This window comes from Montipora capricornis, chromosome 13, assembly GCF_036669925.1.
Source record: "Montipora capricornis isolate CH-2021 chromosome 13, ASM3666992v2, whole genome shotgun sequence".
In the NCBI taxonomy this organism is placed as follows: Eukaryota; Metazoa; Cnidaria; class Anthozoa; order Scleractinia; family Acroporidae; genus Montipora; species Montipora capricornis.
This window is the reverse complement of record NC_090895.1, coordinates 22,507,242-22,522,241: the sequence shown is the minus strand read 5'-3', so window position 1 is coordinate 22,522,241 and position 15,000 is coordinate 22,507,242. Positions and strand designations below refer to the sequence as shown.

The window sequence follows — 15,000 nt, the reverse complement described above, 5'->3', positions numbered from 1 at the left end:
TATGCTCTTGCCGATTGTCTGGTCGTAAGGTGAAGCTATTTTCAAGCAGTCAATCTCTACATAACAATCGACATGATGTTAATCTTGACCGTGGCATTATCAAACCAACATTTCACCATGAGATCTGTAGCATGGGTTTTTAGAATCATTTTTCACACAAGTCATGGCAAAATCATTCATCCAAACACATTCTTGTGGTTTCAAACGCTCTTGCTCCATGTGATAAACGATGCAGCCGCTTCGAGTCAATGAAAAATTGGTACTTAAAAATGTCTTACTTGCTTCTCTGTCATGCTCTATTGATTGAATTCTCTCTTAAGGTGATTGAGGTTGAGATTAAAGGGACTTCTTCGCAGATCGCTCCAAGTGAATGGGGCCTAGTGGTTAGAGCGCTTGCCTTGAGTTCCGGGGAATCCCGGGTTCAAGACATAGTCTGAATACTGGTTGAAATTGTTCCTGGTAGTCCCTGGTTCATCGTGCTCAGCTGCACTTGTAAACAGCCAGTTAGCTTGCTTTTATTGAAGTTGTTGTTGAATGTTCTGTTCTGTCGTGATTGTGTTTCATTGACCCTAAAAGCCCCTACGGTTAGTGGTCAATTAAGTATGTATGTATGTATGTATGTATGTATGTTTGGGAGGCGCCGAGGCCTCATGGTTAGAGTGCTCGACTCGGGATCGACTGGTCCGGGTTCGGGGACATCGTGTCCGGGGACATCGTGTTGTGTTCTAGGGCAGGACACTTTACTCTCACAGTGCCTCTCTCCACCCAGGTGTATAAATGGGTGCCGACGAAGTGGGAATACTGGGGGTAGCCCTGCGATGGAGTAGCATCCCATCCGGGGGGGGGGGGGAGTAGAAATACTCCTAGTCCCTTCATGCTACGGAAACCGGAGATAAGCGCCGTCCTGATGGGCCTTCTGGCTGGTAAACAGAGAGCTTACCTTTAAGTATGCCTTGTATTGTAATTCCACATGATCAGAAAATTGTTTTTGATGAAATATCAGCCCAACCAACCACTATTGCCCCTTCCAAATGTGCTTTAACCTATTGACTCCTGGGAGTGAGACAAAATAGATTTTACTCTACCTAACGCCAGACGATTTTGCTCCTAAATGGGGGGCGGTCCAGGAGTCAATGGGTTAACAGTGTGGCAGTCTTCTAAATACAAACTAAAATGAAATAATATAGACTAAAGAGAGAAGCGATCCTCGTATCTATCCTGACAATTTAAGCAATTGTTTTACTGTACCAGTTAGTTTACCAGTTTCAGCACTTGGACTCCTTCAATTCAACTACTGTCTGTGTTGCTTTTATGTGGTCTTATCGACCAGTAGAACATTCAAAAGATTACGCCAAGCCGACCACATTTCTGAAGGAAAAGCCAGACCACAACTCCGGGTAATCCATGCCCTAGTCTTTTTGACTAGTGTGTGGGATCTTTAACGTTCCACAGAGTTTATGAACATTGAAGGGTTGTGAGACTGGGCCTGCGGTTTATAGTCCTTACCCGAGAAGATTTGACAGTCTAACCATTTGCGGATTTAATTACAAGGGCAGTCCTTTTTCCTCAGTTATTTTAAGACCCTGAGTGTTACCTTGGTCCGGTCGGAGTCAACATCACGACCTTCTGCATGGCATCCCAGTGCTCAACCAACTGAGCCACCGGTGCGCAATGGCTGGTACCTGAAAAATGCAGGCGGCATCAACAGGATTCGAACCCATGACCTCTGCAATGCCGGTTGCAAGAGCTATGCAGCCACTCGGTTGGGAGTGGATGAAGTGCGAGGATTACTTTTCTTTTTCGTCTGTAACCCACACTTTAAATATATATTCAACTTATTTCATGCAAAAGAGACCAAAAGAGACCATTTCTTATAAATCCAAGGCAGTTCTTTAATTTAATGGAAAGACAAAAGGCTTCAAAGGCTTCGTTCGCTTGTATCATAAGGTAAATTGCAATGGAATTTGTTCTTAAAGGGAGAGATCAAATTGGTATTTCACCAAAGGGAACAGCCTGTTTTGCCTCTAAGTAGTAAGTAAAGAATTACAAATCAAAGTTTTCCTTGAGTTAGAACAGCAAATCTTCTACATCCTTCCAAGTTTCTGGTTGACTCCTTCATCTTAATAAGCCTCTGTGGAAAAAACAAAAGGGAGAACAAGGGCATAATTAGACAAATGCCTAAGACAACGTACATTAATTACTCATTTCCGGCCCCATGGGAGCTTTGTGTCCAAAGTTACTTCCGGCTCTCTCCCGATTTGGTGTGTTAAGTATACATGCGAACAAAATCGCACTTTAAGAACTGTTTGAAATGATTTTTTACGACAAAACCTCTGCTAAAGGATGGGAAAAATACCAAGGAAACAATTTTAAGCAATTTAAGTACGTCAGCTAGAAAATAACACAAAAATTGAGGTAAGTGAGGACAATGAACATTCGCCTACGAGCCACCATTTCAGCACGTGTTCTTAAATCTACATCAATCTACATCGTGACCGTCTTTTTTGCCTTAAAAACTGCGCTAGATCGTCGAATTAAAATTTTATAATTTGGACTGAAAAGTTCGAAAAGTTTGGTTAAGAGCACCTTCTGAACGCTCTATTCATGTTATTTGATATGCAAAACCTTGATCCCTTTGTTTGTTGTCATAGAGAAATGACACGTGTTGACACATAATTAAGAAATCATAAAAAGAGACCACTTTCATAAATGGAGACCACCTTTACATTCTTTTGTGTTTATGTTTATTAGACTTATTGCCCTCATTTTGTAACAAAAATATTCTTTTGAAATTCGCTGGTCGTAGCAAGGCAAGAAAGGCTTATTAGCATTAAAACACAGGAATTTCTTTTTTGCCCGCCATTATGAAAGAGGTCTATTCACGGATTCTTCTTTTTCTCTTGGTTAACTCAAAGAAAAAAATTGTTTTTCAACTTTTTGTACCAGAACATGTAACTTGGAAGAAATCTCCATTATTCCTCAATTATTTTGAAACATTTTTGCACATTTTTTTTCTTTACGGTTATTTCTCTGAAAAGTCCTTGGTTGTTATGCTGAATTTTTTTTACGGAAAAGTCTATTTTATAACCTTTAAAATTAGATTTTGTAAGCCATATTGCTATAGATGTAAGTCCACAAAATTAATCAGTTTTGTGGGACCATTTGGACCCAAAGCTCTGCGGGAGACTGGAAATGAGCTTTAGGACATTATGATGTAGGTTTATGGACAACTGCTAGTTGTTAAATACGTAATAGTATATATATTTACAGTGCCCGAGGGTCACTCTGATGGCTGCTTCTTGATCAGTACATTGTTCTTCAAAGCATGTTCACTCAAAGTTCTTTTTAGAAAACAAATTTTTTTTTTCTCTTCCAAAAATATACTCTTTGAACATGCCAACATATCATATTACAATCAAAATGGATAGAAATAAAGAGTCATATTGTATTTGATTTCCCGAGAAGATACCACATGTGATTCGAAATAAGATCAATATCCTGCAAAAAGTAAACCTTGGCAGAATCATATTTAAAAGTTGTAATCCTCGAAGGAGTCACGAAGGCTTGCGTTGCTGCTACGAGATTTTGTTAGTTAATTAGATTGTTGAAAAGAGAGCAATAACGCTTTCATACGAAATACACGAAGACCTGTGTTTCCTGTAGTCTGTAGTATAGTTCACTCAAACTGCTCATATTTCAAAGCTTCTAAGTGAAGGGGTTTAGGGGAGATTTTTGGATGAACTGTCTGATTCCCCCTTCCACTCAGCGAGCCGGAAACCCTAATCCCCTTCTTTCGAATCGACAAGGTATCACAGGCAAGAGACCTTGGTAAGCGCCTCAGTTTTGCTGATTGAAATTTGCATGCACATGTCGAGATTTGGCATGTCGTTGTATTTAGTTTACATAATAGTGTGTAATTCATGGTTAATCATTATCATTGCCAGTATTATTACCATTATTATTGTGATTGTCACTGTCATTGCCATTACTGTATTGCCCTTGTAATTTTTACTGCCATTGCCATCACCATTGTGATTGCCACTGTCCCTGTCATTGTCTTTGCGATTGCAATTGTCATTGTCATTGTCATTGCCATTGCCATTGCCATTGCCATTGCCATTGCCATTGCCATTGCCATTGCCATTGCCATTGCCATTGCCATTGCCATTGCCATTGCCATTGCCATTGCCGTTGCCGTTGCCATTGCTATTGCCATCGCCATTGCCATTGTGATTGCCACTGTCACGGTCAATATCATTGCTATTGTAATTGTCATTGTCATTGCCATTGCCAGTGCTATTGTGATTGCCACTGTCACTGTCATTGTCATTGCTATTGTAATTGTCATTGCCATTGCCATTGCCATTGCCACTGTGATTGCCACTGTCACTGCCATTGTCATTGCTATTGTCATTGCCATTGTCATTGCCTTTGTGATTGCCACTGTCACTGTCATGATCATTGCTATTGTAATTGTAATTGTCACTGTCATTGTCAATAGCATTGCCATTGCCATTGCATAGAAAGTATGTACCAACATTCCAAGAATAAAATTGCTATAATTGGTGTGGGTATCACACAAAAATTTATCATCAGGTGCTCAGCGTCCTACACAAAACCTGGAATTTAGCAATTTTACGGCATAAGCCAGTTTAAGCAGCAACGATATCAGCGAAAGCGAGAACGACAGAAAACAAAGACAAAAACAAGAGAAAAAGCAAAAAACAAAGACATGTTGGTACGTTTCTTTGCCTTTCATGTCCAAATTGACCAAATTTGAGCTTTTCTGGAGGACGCGAACACCAGACGATATATTTTTGATTTTCTCTCCACACTTCCACACCATTCATACCATACCATGATGGTGTCGTACCGGTAGCTAATAAATAAATAATTACATAAATAAATTTTCTTAAAACTTACGTTTCTTTGGCCTTATGATGTAGAATGTTACAACTGAAAGGAGCGTGACTACCAATACTCCAACTGGGACTAATGCATATATCAGGACTTTGTTCATGCTGCTTCCTCGAAGCTCAGAAGCAGGCTTGACTGAAGTAAAAAAACGAAAGGATCAACCTCGTTTCCAGGGTCTCTGGCAGATCAGAGAGACCCTGGGAACCAGGTTGCGAAAACATGTATGTCGTCATCTTGTAAACTACTTTCCAAAGTTTATTAGAAAACGTTTTGCAGGTTTCTAAACGGGGATGATGGATCACACGGATCCGATTATGCAATTGTGTGGCCTTTTGTCTCATTGAAGGACAACTGAAAAACAACCTTGACAAGATTTACTGGTGAAGATTGGCCTCTGGCATTTGTATATTTCCACTCTGTGTTTTCAATTAGTTTTAATCAGTTATTTCCTGGAATTGAAGAGTAATCAATACGTACATGTACAATTATTAAAGGGAGGAAAGTAATGGTTTGAAACTAAGAATAGCCAGATGATGAAGAACAATCTCCAATTTACATAAAAGTTGAAGATATTGAATATGCAAGTTGAATGTACTAAACTTTCATGTATTCTATATCATTAAATCTGTGAATTTATAAAATTCCTCTAGTGAACCTAGAGATACTGACTAGTCAGAAATTGAAGAATGTACCTAGACGACCATACTCGTCTCCTGGACTTCTAGGATTTTAATAAGATCGTGTAATGTCGTGATATAAAGAATGTTACTGTTGGTGGGATTCACATAAGATATGGTAATATTTTTTAAAATCTGTTCAGATCTTGTATCAGCTGTAAAAGAAACTCAAGAGCTTGTAATATCTCGATATGAATCTGATAAGATTTACATTGTAAGATATCGGTAACAATATTGCATTTTAATAATATTAATAATGATGAAGATTGATACCATGCTGTAATCGAAGGTCTTGATTACTTTTAAATTATTACAAAAGTCTTAATAGAACTTCGGAGATCTTGAACTGAGCAGTGTCTCCTAGCCCAATTTGTATCAAACATACCGCACGTCAGATGTCGCTTAATACTCGTATAATTAATTCAAGACGACACTTTGTGATGTATTCTATGAGCTGGCAACACTTAAATTTTACAGCTATGAAGACGTCTCCAGTAGCAGGACTTCAACACCATTATCAGCAGTACATCTGTAGCTTCCTGGATCTTGCCTCTCAATGCTACCTAGTGGCATGTTCACAACAGTGTTTTCCGAAGAACGTCTCGTCCATGTGATGTTTGGTGTTGGAATCCCGTTAGCTTTACAGTTCAGTATCACATCATCTCCCTCAGTTACTGTTTGGTTCGCAAAGATTTCAATGATTTTTGGTGAAACTACAAGAAGACCACGGAGAGGTGTGAAATAAAGGCCCAAAGCAAAAGATAAAGATAGATTGTATGCTTAAGGAACATTTCATGTCGTCTTCTATAACCTGGTAACACTCACATTTTACAGTTATGAAGGCATCTCCAGTAGCGGGGCTTCCAACACCATTATCAGCAGTACATCGGTAGCCTCCTGCATCTTGCCTTCTGATGCTAGTCATTGGCATGGTGACAGCAACGTTATCAGAACGTCTCGTCCATGTGATGTTCGGTGTTGGATTCCCGTCAGCTTTACAGTCCAGTATCACATCGTTTCCCTCAGTTACTGTTTGCTTTGCAGAGATTTCAATGATATTCGGTGACACTACAACAAAACCAAGGAGGATTCGTGTGGAATTAAGAAACTAAGCAAAGAGTTACTTAGGCATAAGGGGACACTCCGTGACGTACTCTATTTGGCGGCAGCACTCACATTTCTCATTGACAATTATGACGACATCTCCAGTAGCGGGACTTCCTACACCATTATCAGCAGTACATCTGTAGTCTCCTGCATCTTGCGTTCTGATGCGAGCCAATGGCATGGTGACGACAACGTTATCAGAACGTCTCGTCCACGTAATGTTCGGCGTTGGATTACCTTTAGCTTTACACTCCAATTTCACATCCTCCTCCTCAGTTACTGTTTGGTTTGCAGAGATTTCAATGATATTCGGTGAAACTACAAGAAAACAGGTGATGGTGTGAAAACACAGACAAGGAGATTGAGGTTCCAGCATTAAAATGGAAAACTTACTTGGGTTTACTACCAACTGCGGATCAACTGTGAACGGTCCAAGTTCCCCATCAGCTATATCGACATGAAGTGGCTGAAGTGGGTCCATGAGGCCACTTGAAAACTGAAGGTCCACAATGGCTTGGACGATACCAGACCTAAGACTTGAAATAGGTAAACAATGCTTAATAGACTTTTGTTTAAATACGTCGGATTGTGTGATTTCTTAAAAGAGCAATAAAATGCATTTCGGTGAGTTCAATAAATCATGTTTTGGACATTTTTTTTCTTAAAGTTATTGACGTATTTTAGTCTTCTCTTTATTTCTTAAGTTTAGCGTGTCAACCGCGCAAGATATAATCCTTGCATCCCGCGAGGACTGGACGCCAGTTAAGTTAAATTAGGCAATGACGTGAGGGTGGCGTGGGAAAAAAAGAGATTTTTTTTCATTCTTTTGAGTCGCAGCAAATTTAGTTTAGTTGAAAACCATTTGTTCCATCCTCGGTGACTTCATCGTCTGTTTCTACTTTCCTTTGATCCGTGTAGCTATAGTTTTAAATACCCGTAAAATTGAGCACCGACAGAGGGAGGGGGGGGGGGGGGGGGGGGGTAAAGGGCGCACTTCGGCTTCCGTTGACGTCCTATTTTCAGCTTTTACGATTTTTGCGAAAATTTGTAATTTTTGCTGCTGCGTGCAAACCTGGACATAAGTGTCATCTTGTACTCAAATATTATTGTAACACACATTGCTTAATATTTCTGTATACAAAGGAAATGGAACTGCAATTTGTGATCCTGTCAATTTAAAGTACTGAGTAAGGTAGCCTTTGATTTTCTTTTTGGAAAGCCCTTAAGGTGCATGTTGATTAGAATGTTATGACCAAGATTAACAGCATTTACTTTAAAACCTTTGTTTTATTGGCTTTAATCCATATTCACAATTAAACTGTCTATTTTTTAACCTTTGTAGCAACAAGAGTACATTCCAAAACCCCTAGTGTAAGCATGAACCTTACATAGAGTAAAAGAAAATGGAACAAAATGTTATATGAAGTCAACGTGTTGAGAATTAAAGAAGGCACATCTCTTAAGACGTAGCAGATTTTCTGCAGCTGTTTGCTGAACGGCCGGTAAGTAAAATACTGCATCAAAGTAAAACGTTACCTAAATTCCTTAATGTTTATGTAATAAGGGCGCTTTCCTTCATTTTCTGGCCGGCTGTATGGGCTTGAGATCTGTAAAAGCAAAACTCAGTAAAAGTGAAACTAGATTACATCTAAGGGGAAGCTGAGAGGAAATAAATGTATCAATAAAAGATGCTGCACATGACTGTATTTACTGTACTTATGGCCCCAGTTGTTCAAAGGGTGAATAACACTATCCACTGGATAAATCAAGAGACCCTTTTTCGCAGATACGGCGGATTTTGATTTCTATGGTTTCGAAAGACATTAGGGATGCTCGGGGGCCTTTTAATATGTATTTGCACCCTGGGTGTGCCATAATAGCTGTTTGAAACAATAGAAATCAAACTGCCTTCCGTATCTGCAAAAATTAAACGGCTATTGGATTTGCTGGTGTTTATCTGCTGGATAGCGATATATCCGGTGGATAGCGTTATCCACGTTTTGAACCACCGAGGCCAGTAGTATATGGAATGAACGTTCTGGTGCGTGCGGATCACACCGATCGAGCGAATCGAGGAACATAGAAATAAGGGATATAGAACGACGCGATGAAACAAAGATGTAGTGTATCGCTTATTCGGAAGAAACCAATCTGGTGTCCCAAAGTTTGAGAAGCGGAACAAGGTCGCAGTCAACGTGTTTGGATTCAAGGACGGAATAGAGTTCTCTTCAACGGGGAAATTTGAAATTTAAAAAACATCATGCCTGTGACGTTTTCGTACGTGATTGCTTCTAAAAGATGCGATAACTGTCAACATGCCGTAGTCTATCGTGGAGAGGATGCCATAGACAAATTCCTGGAAGCATACGGCTGGAAGAACAAATAATTCAAACTCTCACGAGAGAGATTTTGCCCATGCAATTGACTCCTCCTGAGAAACAAGAGTTTCAACAAGCCAACCATTGTCACATTTGTGGAGAGGAACTTGGGACTGGTCGGATTCGAAAGAGGAGGCCCACAACGCTTGCAAATTGAACTTTTGGTTAACGGGTCGAATTGCAGTCATTCTTCATAATCTCTGAAGCTATTATATATGACTCGCACCTCATTATGCAAGGCACGAGGACATTAAAGAACAAGACCATCTACTGCATTCCAAACAAGATGGAAAAGTATGTTTCTTTCTCTATTGGCTACCTGGATTTTTGGGACTCGCTTGAATCTCTACCTGCTCCCGGAAGTGTTTATGATGGCTGATTTTTTCGAAAGTTTACCCTCCAGGAGAAGACCGGAACAAATCTCCGGTATTTGAATCTCAAACACGCTGACTGCAATCTTGTGCCCCTTTTCAAACTTTGGGATTTTAATTATAGGTTCAGGACACCCAACTACCATCCAAGTTGACCTCGTCTACATAGGGTTGCGTTGATAGCTTCGCTCGTGGTCAGTTTTAACTGGTTGTAAGCCCGCCAAGATGCTCCATATGAAAGACTTTTCATCATCGTTTTTGATGCTGATGATAGCCTTTTTATCCTTTCTTATTTCTCGAGTAAAGGCAGAACTATCAGTTCGTCTTTCCTAAGTTGCTGGCGAGTTCCAATGAGCATGAACTCAGTATTCTCTTCATACAGCTTTAACTTATCTTCGACCATACACGCCGTCACAGTCCTGATGCACCGCTCCATAGCACACTTTGCATCGGTCTCTCTATCAGAACTGTCTGGCTTGAGCGACAGGTAAACCTGAGTGTCGTCTGTATGTACATGATTGTGTGGAAGCTCAGTCTTAGTTACTTCAAACAGCTTACTAGCATAGGCAAAAAAGAGTAGCGGTCCTAGACATGACCCTTGAGGAACACTGAATGACAGGCGAGATCTGTCCAGGCACATGATCCGCCCGCACGGGAGCGCTCATTCCGCATATGAATGAAGAGTAGCCTGGTGTGGCCAATATCTCCGAGTGTTTACCCTCCCTACCATGATATACCACAGAGGACAGAACACAACACCGGTAACTCTGTTTCCTACTCTTTGCGAATGGTGTGTGGGTTCGTTTAGGTCCCACAAGGTTATGAACATTGAAAGGGCTGTGAGACGGGGCCCGCTATGTACGCTTTTTTGGTCCTTATCCGAGAAGACTAGACAGTGTAACCAAAGGTATCCTGATATGAATGGTGAAATAAAATGATACAAAAACAAGAGCGTCATGCATGAAATATTTTGCAGCGTATGGACAAAATTTATTTTAGTTGAGGTAACTGAACTGGAATACAGATGACTCATCTCAATTCAGCATCTGAGAACCAAGGGAACACCCGAAAGGAAATACTTGAAAAACTCTCTGTCACACATGGTGGTAGTAGACAAAAAGGCAACACTGAACTTGATATTATATCGTTCACCATTGGAATGTATGCTAACTTACTGCTGCTGTCAGATTTGATGCCAGGTTTTCGAATTGAAGGGATCCTCTTGTTCTGAGAGAATCTGTCCATCCTATTCCTTGTGTTAATCTCAGTAAAACCGTAGTTGTGTTACACTGCGAAGAACCTGTCACAGATGGTTGATAATCATCACACTATTACTGCTCTGATAAAATCGATTTCTATGAGTTTTACTGCATTGCATGTATGTGTGGGAGGTTGATCAACTGTTATTAACTACTTTTGTGATATTGTCAACACCATCATCATCATCAATGTTGTTGTTCTTTGAAGTGTTGCAACTCCATCCCACCATTCAAGTCTGTCAGCATTATACAATTTCATTTGGAGCAGTGTCTAATGCTCTAATAACAAGTGGGGCAACTTTTACCCTCTTTATTTTCCATACCTATTAAATTCAATCACCATATCAAGGCAGGAGTAAGGATTGCACAGTTGGTTAGTGCGCGGCGTCCTTTGCGAGAGGTCCTGAGCTCGATCCCTAGTGACAAAACATCCTTGCTTCGAATTCTTTCTATTCTGTGTAGCTTCAGGTTGCTTTAAATACCCTTAAAACGTAGCACTAATGGAAACAGGAGGGTTAAATGAGCTCACCGTTGGCTTCCTGGGAGAATACCCTCTAGAAGGTAAAGAAACTACCGACGTTAAATGAGGTATACCTGTACCTAGGCAATTTTTTGACCTTTCCTCTTGTTTGATACCAACCCTCCAATCATTAGGACATGCAACGTCAATGATGAGGCAGTTTTTCCTCTCTTGCTTAACTTTCTCGTCATCATCATCATCATTATCATTAGTATTGACGAAATAAACTCACAAGGGAGCCAGTAACTTCTTTCAGCACAAATTATCATATTATGCAAAAGTGGGCACATGTCACATAAATGATAGCGATAGGCATTAATCAACAAACCGAATAAACGCAAAGTCAACAGCCTATGCCTTTTTTTTACCACAGCCTCACAAACACAATTCCGTTGCTTGGGCATGGTCGAGAGCAGTAAACATCACACCTTATATTAGACTATTATAAGGGTCTGTTCCGCAAAGCAAAGCAATCAAAGTAAGCTATGCTCCAGTCCAATAGCTGAAATTCGAGGATGTGATCTATTTGTTCTTAGAATAGGCAATTCCTTGTAGACATTTATGTAATACTTAAGTAGTATTATTATTATTATTATTATTATTATTATTATTATTATTACATCGACGTGTCACTGGCGTTCGGATTCCGACAAGTCTTCGAGATGTAGAAAAAGATCTTATGACAGGGGCGGAGCAAATTCCCGAGAGAGATGAATCAATAGGCGATTCATGGGAGGTGTGTAAGGATATTCTGGGCCGATTGGCTACTCCTCGATTTTAATTCTTTTTAAACTTTTTTTTTAATGTTAATTCAACTCTGGCTGGTACCTACAAGACCGAAGGAACAATACGAGCTATCTATAATGAAGGTGTAAAGGATTCAAGAATACAATTTACTTGCAACAGTCAAAAGCATTTTTGCAGTTTTTTCATAGGAGAGATGTCAAGTCAGACGCGAAAGCCGAAGATGAAATGGACTGAGCAGATGAATAAGGATATTTTGGATTGTAAGGAAAAGCTAAGGATCTTGTGTCGTCAGCGAATCCTCCCTGCAACGAAAATGCAAGGAGACGAGGTTATGTAGATGTCATGAAAGAGCCTTGGGACGAAAGAAGATACGACGATTTACAACTGAAGAGCCAAAACCTCCGGGATCAGGCCTCACAACTACAAAAAATGAACAACGGTGGAATCGATGCGAGTACCGCGGGGATGAATGGTGAGGCCGAGGATAATGCTACGGTAGCGATGGATGTTTCTACCCAAGGTTGTGTAATGATACCCAGCTACTTGGATGAGTTCACCTGGTTTCGGAACTTCGGAAAAGACCAAGCATTTGAGCAGTTGCTGAAAGACATCGCTGAACAGTGTTTCGACCGACGCGTCGGTAGTGTGTCGGCCGACGTGTCGGTAGTGTGTTGGCCGACGTGTCGGTCGTGTGTCAGTGGTGTGTGGACCGACGCGTTGGCCGACGTGTTGGCCGACGCGTTGGTGGGATCGGATTCTTAAATTTTACCCAGCAATCGACACTCCGCCGATTGTTAACTGGGGCCTTAATGACGATGGGCAAGTCATAACAGTTAGTGGTGGGTCAATTATCAATGATACGTACAGTGAGATTGTCACTTGGCGCAAAAACACCCTCTTGGTGCCATATGGGAAACGGCACGGGATTTAATCGATCAACTAACTAACCAAGCATGTCAATGATTGAAAAAATGGCACAACAATACATCACATCGCACTCAAAGCGGCAATCGTTCTCCTTGCTCTGGCGCTACAAAAACCTAACCAAAGATCCAAAGCAAAAGAACACCATCAATGTCTCGAAGAGCGGCAGGAGCTGTGGAGAAATGGTGAAATTGACTGTCTTTTGCGGGAGGGAAGAATGATTCAAAGGCGCTTACAAAAAGCAAAGAAGCATGATCCACCAAATAAAGCGAAATTTTTCGCTAAGCTAGTTATTGAAGGTCCAATTAATTCGGTGGTACTTTTTTTGAGCGATGATGATGGTGCGGGCGTGCTGCCCTTGACGGACGTTGATATGACGCAAATGCACGATGAACACCCTTATTGTCTGGTGCGGTGGAAACTATTCCTGATATTTTGTATCAGGAAATATATGGAGAAATCATAAAGGAGGCCCCTTTTTAAGGACTAAAGAATCGGGGGAACCTTCTGGTATCGACGTGGATATATTTAAAAAAATACTAGCTTCTAAATCATTCAAGAAGTTAAGTTCCAATCTTTGTGATGCTCTCGCCACACTCACAAGGAGGTTGTGTACGGAATATGTTCATCCTGCTTCCATCGAGACCATACTAGCAAATCGCTTGATCCCCCTTGATAAGAGCGGTTGTGCAGTCCTTCCCTAGTGCAAAAAAAGTGTTGACTGATTACTAAGCCTGAGAAATAAGTTGCTGCTAGGGAGGGAGATCTTCAGAGATACAGCAATTTATATCACTAGTCAGGGCTACAAGCACCTAAACGCAGCTATTGGGTCCAGGTCTTATGTTGAAGAGTATGTTGGCGAGAAAGTAGAGGATTGGATAAATCAAGTCTATGGGCTCGCAGAGTTTGCCACTTCTCAATCTCAGGCTAGCTTTGCGGCCTCCACATTTGGTCTGCGACATCGTTGGACGTATTTCCTTAGAACACTTCAAGACATTTATGATCTGATGGAAGCGCTAGAGCGCACAATCTCTGACATACTGATACCTGCTATCACGGGGCATAACTGCTCACAGAGTGAGCCATTAAAGATGGGGAGACTGGGTTTTACGAACCCTACAAAACAGGCGGAATCAGAGTACGCAGTGTCAGTCAAGATAACAGCCCCGCTTGTAACGGATATAGTTTTACAAGCGTACGAGCCTCTAGATGACACTCTAGTAAGACCTTTGGATCAAAGCGTGCAGAAAGAGAAAGATGAAGACTAGGAAAGCCGCTGATCTTGCTATGGAGAAAGGCGTATCAAGCTGGTTGACAGTAATTCCGCTTAAGGACATGGACTATACTCTCAATAAGAGGGAGTTTAGAGATGCCGTTCACTTGAGCTATGATTTGCAAATCAACGATATCCCGTAGGTCTGTGTCTGTGGGGATAAGTTCAGTGCTGACCATGCTATGATATGCAGACGAGGGAGCTTCATTATCCAACGGTATTGTGAGCTCCGTGATCTCTAGGCTGAAATGCTGAATGTCATGTGTCATGTTGTAAAGTGGAACCAGTCCTACAGGAGATCAATGGCGAAGTCTTACCAAGAGGTTCTAATAGAGCCCCTGGTGCGCGACTTGACATCCAGGCGCGTGGCTTTTGGGCAAGGCAAGGTTCTGCTTTCTTTGATGTCCGGGTGTGCTACCCAAACGCAGAATCCTGCAAAGACCTTACGCCCCAGCAAAGTTATCACCAACACGAGAACGAGAAGAAGCGACAGTACAGCACCAGATTTCTTGACGTCGAACAAGCCTCATTTAACCCTTTTGTTAGTGTTCACCACGACTGGAGGCATGGCAGATGAGGGTAAGCGATTCCTCATTATACTTGCTGAACTTTTGGCCATAAAGAAAGGAGACGACTATGATACAATCACGTCAAGGCTTCTGTCGAAAGTATCATTTGCTGTCTTGAGATCCGCCCTATTATGTTTCAGAGGCTCACATAGGAGAAGACGCGAACTGTTAAATATGCAGGATACTGACTTTGAGGTCGAACTAGCAGGGTCAAGATATTGAGATCATTATACAAAGATTCCCCATTCCCTATTTTGA

The 15,000-nt window shown here is 41.1% G+C and overlaps 1 protein-coding gene across 1 annotated transcript in view; it reads left to right on the top strand.

Moving 5' to 3' along the window:
• LOC138030102 (proto-oncogene tyrosine-protein kinase receptor Ret-like) overlaps positions 1 to 15,000 on the top strand; it is a 428,681-nt gene that overhangs the window by 198,085 nt on the left and 215,596 nt on the right. The gene's annotated exons all lie outside the window — the stretch shown is intronic.